Source organism: Solenopsis invicta, chromosome 6 (genome assembly GCF_016802725.1).
Source record: "Solenopsis invicta isolate M01_SB chromosome 6, UNIL_Sinv_3.0, whole genome shotgun sequence".
NCBI lineage: Eukaryota > Metazoa > Arthropoda > Insecta > Hymenoptera > Formicidae > Solenopsis > Solenopsis invicta.
In genome coordinates this window covers 10,508,575-10,518,053 of record NC_052669.1, presented here as the reverse complement: position 1 = coordinate 10,518,053, position 9,479 = coordinate 10,508,575, and the positions used below count along the sequence as shown (strand labels likewise).

At 29.5% G+C, this 9,479-nt stretch overlaps 2 long non-coding RNA genes across 3 annotated transcripts; one reads left to right on the top strand and one right to left on the bottom strand.

Annotated features, from left to right (window-relative positions):
- Positions 1-6,540: 6,540 nt before the first annotated feature.
- On the top strand, positions 6,541-8,584 carry LOC105206117. Of its 2 annotated transcripts, none has more exons than XR_005575071.1 (5): positions 6,541-6,658; positions 6,771-7,045; positions 7,592-7,823; positions 7,895-8,083; positions 8,192-8,584. It is a non-coding gene; the product is annotated as an uncharacterized LOC105206117 (long non-coding RNA). The 2 variants fall into 2 exon arrangements; XR_005575070.1 differs by having other exon boundaries at positions 7,560-7,823.
- On the bottom strand, positions 7,893-9,277 carry LOC120358138. Its single transcript, XR_005575072.1, has 2 exons — positions 9,230-9,277; positions 7,893-8,799 (listed from the first exon to the last, which is right to left on the bottom strand). It is a non-coding gene; the product is annotated as an uncharacterized LOC120358138 (long non-coding RNA).
- Positions 9,278-9,479: the final 202 nt, after the last annotated feature.

The following is a 9,479-nucleotide window of genomic DNA, read 5'->3' as shown; positions in this document are numbered from 1 at the left end:
GTACCCATTGCTTGTGCGACAGCATTGAAAATATTACATTCTCCATGGAGGTAAAAAATGATTATTTCAGTGTAATTTTTAGCTTTATATATGTATACATAAATCTTTTCCATAACAATAACTGTATTACGTCCATTTGGTATTAAATCTCGCACATTGTTGAAGCCAAATTAATTCATCTAGAAACAACGCATGTATTAAGTTAGAAAAATATATATAAACCAGTCTTCATATCCTTTTAAGAAATAATGCAATAGATAAATATTATAATAAAATATAAAGAGCCGCATACTTTAAAATAATATTACCTTCAATAGTTCCAGCTTTTCTCAACTGGTGGTCTGTCTGGCCAAGAACTCGCCAATAAATCAAGAATTTGAATATCAAATTCATTCTTCATCACTTTACCATCCATCTGTTTCAAAATGTTGCGTGCTTGTTGCATCAATGGACCAGAAAGTGATACCTATGCAAATAATAAATTGTATATTTATTACAAAATTTTTCTTACGTCTTACGTAATTAAACTAAAATCTTATTTACCTTTCTTACAATATCATCCTTGTATCTTCTACTTCTTCTAAAAATAAGAAAAAGTTAGCTTTAATTAATAAATACATTTCCGTATCGACTTTGGTCTAATTGAGCTTTATAAATTCGTTGTTACAACAACGATGATCTGAGATGCTTAGATGTAGTTAAATAAATTATAATTATAACTGTAACAAATATTTAAAATTTTAATTTTTTATATTTATTGTAGTTATAATTTATTTAACTACATCTAAGCATCTCAGCTCATCGTTGCTGTAATGACGAATATGTAAAGCTCAATTAGACCAAAGCCGATCCTATACGAAAAATGTGCGAATATTTTTTTATAAACTCTATTTGAAAAATATTTGCGAGTATACTTATCTTATATTTCCTCCAAGGTGCCCAAATTTTCTTTGTGACACCTTGTATATCAACATTTGACATTTCGCGCTAACCTCCGCAATTACAGTCGTTCTCATCTCTTGTTATAGTTGTGCGTTCAGAAATGCATCCAAAAAAAAGTGTCGCAACTATAATGAAAACGACTGTACATTATCGTAAAATTGCTGTTGCATTATTTTTAATTATTGAAAAATTGCGACAACAAAATAAATATCGCCGACGTTTATGGAGTCGACAGTCAATACATTCTTTAATGCCTTACTTTTACTGTGCTTATTATGGTAATTTGGTGTGTTTATCGCATATAAACATGGTTCCTATTAGTAGGCCTCTATTAAACATAAAATACTTTTTTTGGACTATTTTGAAGTTTTTTCATTTTTGCACGACGTCATGTTTGCGAAGTGAATTCACGTTTGAACTTTGACAACACTTCGACAGTATAACCTGGTATAACCCAGTATAATCTATACAGACTGCGTCCTGATTGACTTTCACAATAAACCAGTACAGAATCACGTAAGAAAAATAGGACATGATCTATTACGAAAATCCAGTACGCGAGCCAGTAGCGTAGCCCGTAAGCTACCCATTTCCAGTACGGGAGCACGTAAGACTGCCAGTATAGGAGCACGTAAGCAATCCCGTAAGAAAAAACGTATCGTCTGCGGCAGGCTTTATATTACAATGACTACAGAAAAATACTACAATAACCACACACAAATATTACAATAACGTGTTAATATTACAATAAACTTGTGTGGTTTTTTCGTATTACGAATGGATCACAGGAAAATATTACAATAATCACAGAGATTACAATTTCTAGTCCGTGCGTCTTTTTTGTAAGGGTAAACTTAGTAAAAATAACTTTGAAATCATTCAACTACATTAATCAATATTAATTCAACTACACATTAATCAATATTAATTTATATGTTAAAAATCACCCACATAGCACGTAATATTTCTGTGATATCACAGAATCATTGCAATATCATAGAAATATTACATATTACTAAAATATCACAGAAATATTATTGTGATATTACACAGTGATAATGACATTGAAATATTCCACTGATATCACAGAAATATCACAGAAATATTATTGTGATATTACACAGTGATAATAACATTAAAATATTCCAATGATATCATTGCAATATATTGTTGCAATATTTAATTTCAAAGAACAAGGTAATGTCAAACCACGTTTTTATTATGTCTTATTAATGCAACGTCACTATCTCTTTGATTAATTTCGATATTTTTAGTATCCTTAATATTCTTGGTAATTTCGGTATCCTATAGAAGAAATCAACTTACAAATAAAATAATTATGTCTTTGCCCTTTCGTGGAATAAAAGTAAATGTTAAGAAAAAAAATTAATTAACTTTATTATTAGTTCAGATATTTACTTAGTTTATTCCTTAAACTGTATATATGTATAAACTATAATGTACGCTCTTCTATGTAATCTATCAATTTAATTGTTGCTTTACAACTCGATTAATAACGATTTTATTAAAAAATTATAGAAAAACCTTTGTATTTATCTTATTGTCATTTATAATTTTTACAGGAGCACAAAATTGATTTTAATTTTTAAAAATTTTTATCATGAGGAATTTAAAAAAAAAATGTTTACAAAAAGTTTTGTTAATACACATTTATTATTCACTTGGCAATAAATATTTCAAAGTATATTAAGATGTTTTTAAAAAAATATACATTTTTACGTCATTTAATATTTACTGCTTGGTACATTATTTTGTGAAATAGTTTATTCATTAATATTGATTAGACTATTATACACCACAGTAAAAGGTTTTTCAAGTTAATTAAAATATTAAATTTCCAACAAATTTTTCTTTAGATTTCACTTTTTTTCAACTCTATTAAAAAATATGATTATATATATTCTATCATTAATTAGGTATTTTACAATGTTCATTAATTATATGTATGTATATAATGTTGCGGCTCGGTCACCGACCGTCACAACATACGACGAAACAAGCAAGCGCGTACACAGCCGCTATGCGGTCCCGCCGTGTGTATAAGACTCCACGCAAACAAGTGAGTGCTGGCACCACCGCTAGGTGGCCGCGCCGCTGGAGACCTTCTCGTGAGTCAAGTGCAGCCTCAGGTGTTATATCTAGACGCCACTGCGGCCGACCGGGCCGACTCACCACGACTTACTAGCTCACACTTCAGTGAGATTTTAAAGAAAATTGTTGCTTGTTGTAATTTGGAAACGAGTAACTTGTTCTAATTTTTTTCCAATGTAACGTCCCTTGAAAAAAAAGTTGATAAACATGTTTCAATAAACTGATTACTGATCAGTAACTGATTATATTTTGTCAGTTACTGATCAGTAATCAGTTTATTGAAACAAGTTTATCAATTTTTTTTTAAGGGGCACGTGTGGAACGCTGTTCCATATAAAATTTTATATTTTTACATGTAAATAATATTTTGTATTGTTATTTAATCTTGAACATAAATTAAAATTATAATTCAAATTGAATCTTTTTTAACAAAAATGAAAAAGGATACAAGAGATTTTTTTTGTAAATTAAACATTTATTACGTTTACATTATTGTATTCTGTTTTAATAAATATAATTATTTTTTTTATGTTTAATATATATTACATGTGACGATATGAAAATAATATTAAGAATAATAATAAAAATAAAATAAATTGAAATAATTTATTTATTTAATTTTTTGCAATATTATTTAAATATCACATAAACATCACAGAAATATTGTGAAATATCACAGTAATATTACTATGAAATATCACAGTAATATTTCTGTGATGCGTTTTCGCGGACATTTTGATATTACTGTGATATCACAGTAATATTTCGTGATATTTCTGCAATATTTCATTTGTAATATTGCAATGTAAAAATGATATTGCTACGATATCACTACAATATTACGTGCTATGTGGGCAATAACGTTTCTGGAAATGTTCTTTTTATTCTTTTGCAGATTGTAAATAAACTTCAATTCCATGAATAAATAAAAATTACTGGAAAATGGATTTATATGAAGAGCGCAATATTGAACAATATCAATTTATGCTAACTTAAAATTTGTAAAATCTGCTTTTCTTTGTTAGCTGTTTATTAGAAAGTAATAATATAAAAACGGAATATACACAAATAAAATTCAAATAATTGTATATGACTTTTATTGTAACCATAACATATCAGTCATTCATAACAAAAATAAAAATTTTATGTAAATTTTAACATTAATATTGATTAATGTGTAATGTAGTTGAATAATTTCAAAGTTATTTTTACTAAGTTTATAATAAACAGGAATTCTATATGATATGCTTGAAATATTATATCCTTAATATGTTGTACCTAACAATTAATAATTGTTTTATTAATTTTGATTTGTTTCCACAAACCATAATATATGGATATAACCACAAACTTTAGAAAAGATTAATTAATTTTTACAAACAGAAATTTAAACGAAATCCAGTATTTAGACAAAAAAAAATTACAATAAATCTAAATTCAAATCATTCTTTTTAACTTTATCTTTGATTTTTTGTGTTATTATTTAAAAAAATAAAGAGACTTACTTTTCAAGCATGCTTCTTGGTCTCCACGCTTTCGTCATCAATCGGATTACATTTGAGACAGCAATCGTCAATCCGATTAGTCTAGGGAAATTTTCTATACCTACGTTGAGTACCATTGTTCAATCCAATCCGAGATCCGATTAGTTATCGTAAAGACCCAAAGTGTTCACAGGTCATCATGAGGGATCAGTTCGGCAGCGATGGCAGCGATCACGGAGGTCAAGCAACGTTCACCGGAGTCGCGACTTGAATGGGTGACCACTTGGAAATTTCCAAAAAAATATTTCCGAGATTTTTTTTTGCGAAAAATATTTTTTTTTAATGTTACACAAATATTATTTTGTTCATTGGAATTATGTGATGCAATAATATTTATGTAAATATTTTGGAAAAATGGAACGTTTCAATGCAATATTTCAAAAACCGCACATCTTTATGTTGCTGCAATCTTCCAGCAATGTTGCAGCAATGTTTTGCAATTAAAATGCAATATTACAATGTTTCAATGAAATCATTCTGCAATGTTCCTGCAATCTCTCTGTGCTGTATGGAAATTTGGAATGCAAACCCTGCAAACTGAGTTTGCGATGCAAACTGAGTTTGCGAAGCAAACTCTGCAAACTGAGTTTGCGATGCAATTTCTGCAAACTGAGTTTGCGATGCAATTTCTGCAACCAACTTTGCAATGCAAACTCTGTAAACAAGTTTGTAATGCAAACTTTGCAAACTCTGAAAACTGCGGGTACGCTCATATGGGATGCAGAATTGCAGAACTGCGGAACTACGGAACGTTCGTAATTGGTATGTATGCATGTACAGTCGCTTTCATTATAGTTGCGACACTTTTTTTTAGATGCATTTCTGAACACGCAACTATAACGAGAGATGAGAACGACTGCAGTTGTGGAGGTTAGCGCGAAATGTCAAATGTTGATATACAAGGTGTCACAAAGAAAATTTGGACACCTTGGAGGAAATATAAAATATGTATACTCGCAAATATTTTTCAAATAGAGTTTATAAAAAAATATTCGCACATTTTTCGTATAGGATCGGCTTTGGTCTAATTGAGCTTTATATATTCGTCATTACAGCAACGATGAGCTGAGATGCTTAGATGTAGTTAAATAAATTATAACTACAATAAATATAAAAAATTAAAATTTTAAATATTTGTTACAGTTATAATTATAATTTATTTAACTACATCTAAGCATCTCAGATCATCGTTGTTGTAACAACGAATTTATAAAGCTCAATTAGACCAAAGTCGATACGGAAAATGTGTTATTTATTAATTAAAGCTAACTTTTTCTTATTTTTAGAAGAAGTAGAAGACACAAGGATGATATTGAAAGAAAGGTAAATAAGATTTTAGTTTAATTACATAAGACGTAAGAAAAATTTTTTAATAAATATACAATTTATTATTTGCATAGGTATCACTTTAATTCTGGTCCATTGATGCAACAAGCACGCAACATTTTGAAACAGATGGATGGTAAAGTGATGAAGAATGAATTTGATATTCAAATTCTTGATTTATTGGCAAGTTCTTGGCCAGACAGACCACCAGTTGAGAAAAGCTGGAACTATTGAAGGTAATATTATTTTAAAGTATGCGGCTCTTTATATTTTATTATAATATTTATCTATTGCATTATTTCTTAAAAGGATATGAAGACTGGTTTATTAGAAGAAGGGAAAGTTACCTTACTCACGAAAATGTCTTTGGAAGAAGGGAAGCCAGATCCTGTCACATAGAGAATAAAATATTCGTTGCACCACCGAACTTATGACAAGTGATTTATTTATTCCAATTATATTTGCACCCATTGCTTGTGCGACAGCATTGAAAATATTACATTCTCCATGGAGGTAAAAAATGATTATTTCAGTGTAATCTTTAGCTTTATATATATTTGTTTTTTTTTCCTAACTTAATACATGCGTTGTTTCTAGGTGAATTAATTTGGCGTCAACAATGTGCGAGATTTAATACCAAATGGACGTAATACAGTTATTGTTATGGAAAAGACCAAACTTGAATATATTAGCCTTATGTGTCAAATGAAAATGACTGGAGCAATTTGTAAGCAGTAAGTAAATTTTCCAAAATTAAGTAGAAAGATATTGTTTGCTTTAACTATTGGTTTAATTACGTTTTCACATTCTACTTTATTTTTATATTTTAAATCTTTCTAACTACAGGTCTATTCTTGAAAGGATTTTATGATATTATGCTTAACCCTTACGAGGTAACGTCGGGTCACTCGTGCCTCGGCAAAAGTGACTCTCATTGGTAGCTCGGGGAGGAGGAAAGGGAGCCCGACAGAACTGTGCTGGAAAAAATTGTATAGTAGTAGGCTACTAGATTTCCAAGTGCCGACTCCGCAGTACCTTACCAGCAGTCGTGAGAGCCAGACATATTTTGGAAAAGGCACGAGTGATCCGACGTTACCGACAACGAGTGCAAATAGTGCAAGGTAAGAAATTTAGTTTTTTCGATTTTTTGCTATTTTTTGACTACAAAAGTGTGTTTTTACAAAAGGATACATAAATCTAAACGAAAAGAGTTATCTAAACGAAAGAGAAACATTGAGTATTCTAATGTAATTCATTGTGTGTAATTGTAATATTTTATATTTTTATACTTAATAACATAAAATTACACATAAATGTTATTTTCATTAATACATTAATTAAAAAATAAGGAAATGTCTACTTTATTGTAAATTTTATACATTTACGCATTTTCTAAAAAATCGATTTTTCATGCTCAAAACTTAAGCATTCTCTAAATTTGTTGAGCAATTTGAGTTTTTCTTCTTCAAAGTACAACTCTTAAGCTTTCATTTTCCGTTAAAATCATTACAAAATATTAATTTTATCAAAAGTTATTTAAAAAAAAAAATTTTTTAAACATTTTCATTTGTTTATTTAATTATACAAAAAAAAAAAATAATAAATTGCCAAAATGGTTAATCGTCTTCATTCTAGGATAGTAAATGAGTCACCAAGAATTTTTTCAGATTTTTTAAAGCATTTTTAAGCAAAATTTTAATCATCGGACACGAGTGACCCGACGTTACCGTGTAAAGGTAGTAAAAATTACGTTACCTCGTAAGGGTTAAACGACCAATTTTCATATTTAATGAACAAGAACTTGAACTATTGATCAGTGGCTTGCCTACTGTAAATATCTTAAAGGAGGATCTTAAAGCAAATATTGAGTATCATAAATACACTGCTACGTTTTTATAGGTACATTTTGATATTTTGTATTAGCTCAAGTTTGAAAGATTTGAATTATACCATCTTTTTTCCACTCACAGATTCAATGGTTCTGCTGCATTGCGAGGTTTTAATCAAGCGGATTGTTCGAAGTTCTTACAATTCATCACTAGTACATCTAAAGTGTCGTTACAAGGTTTTGCTGCGTTAAAAGGCATGAACGGCATACAAAAGTTCCAAATTCACAGAAAAGACAAGTTGACAGACAGGCTTTCATTTGCACATATTTGGTAAATATATGAAAAAAGAAATTGTTTTAATACCTTGTCATATGTGTGTATAAGTTAAAATTAAATTGATATAAAATTACAAGACTAAAATTGTATTTTTTAATTTAGTTTCAATCAACTGGATTTGCCAGTGTACGAGACGTTTGATAAACTCTGAACAAATCTACTCAAGGCGACTTACGAATGCACCAAAGAATTTGGATTTGCATAAGCTTACCAGAATTTGCTCCTGTACAATTTCCTGCGTTCAATCGATGATATTCTAGAGACCAAACTTATGGTTGGATCTTTACAGCCAGTGATAACATTCCGGACGTGCAATGGCCTATTGCTTGCAAAATTTTTAACGTACATACAAAAATTGTTATACGCAATGCTATATGTAAAACTATCTTGTGAACGTAGCGAATCACAGTGCTCTAATTGCTATAATATGTATTATTACACTTATACGACTTTATAAATACGAAATATATATTTTCATTTTATCATACACATTAACTCTCATGTAATTAATGGACAATAATTTATTTGTTAATATATACGCTAATAAATACGCTGATTTTAAAATGCAGTATATTACATTTCTTTTCATCCTTTTTATTTCTTACAATAAATTAATTAACTATTACAGTTATGTGTATGAATCTTATCTTTAAAAGAAATCGGAGCTACCTTGTGCATCAAAGTGACTTTGGAAGAAGAGAAGCAAGATCCTGCAAACACAAATATTAAATTACATGGTTCCTATTTATGAATCATGTATGATGAATTAATAGGTAGAAAATGATAATCTTTTTTTAAGGTGCTTGAAATATTATATGCTTTAATATGTACCTAATAATTAATAATTGTTTTATTAATTTTGATTTGTTTCCGATATAACCACAAACTTTAGAATAGATTAATTAATTTTTACAAACAGAAATTTAAACGAAATCCAGTGTTTAGACAAAAAAAATTACAATAAATCTAAATTCAAATCATTCTTTTTAACTTTATCTTTGATTTTTTGTGTTATTATTTAAAAAAATAAAGAAACTTTTCAAGCATGCTTCTCGGTCTCCACGCTTTCGTCATCAATCGGATTACATTTGAGACAGCAATCGTCAATCCGATTAGCCTAGGGAACTTTTCTATACCTACGTTGAGTACCATTGTTCAATCCAATCCGAGATACGATTAGTTATCGTAAACACCCACGGTATGTATGAATAATGCGCGGAAGTTTATTTTGCGTTCCGAAATTCACCATTAAAGGCTCTGTCATTGCAACTATCAAGCGATCGTGAAAAAGGTTTCTACCTGCTTTTACAGTATAAAGCCTGCCGCAGACGATACGTTTTTTCTTACGGGATTGCTTACGTGCTCCTATACTGGCAGTCTTACGTGCTCC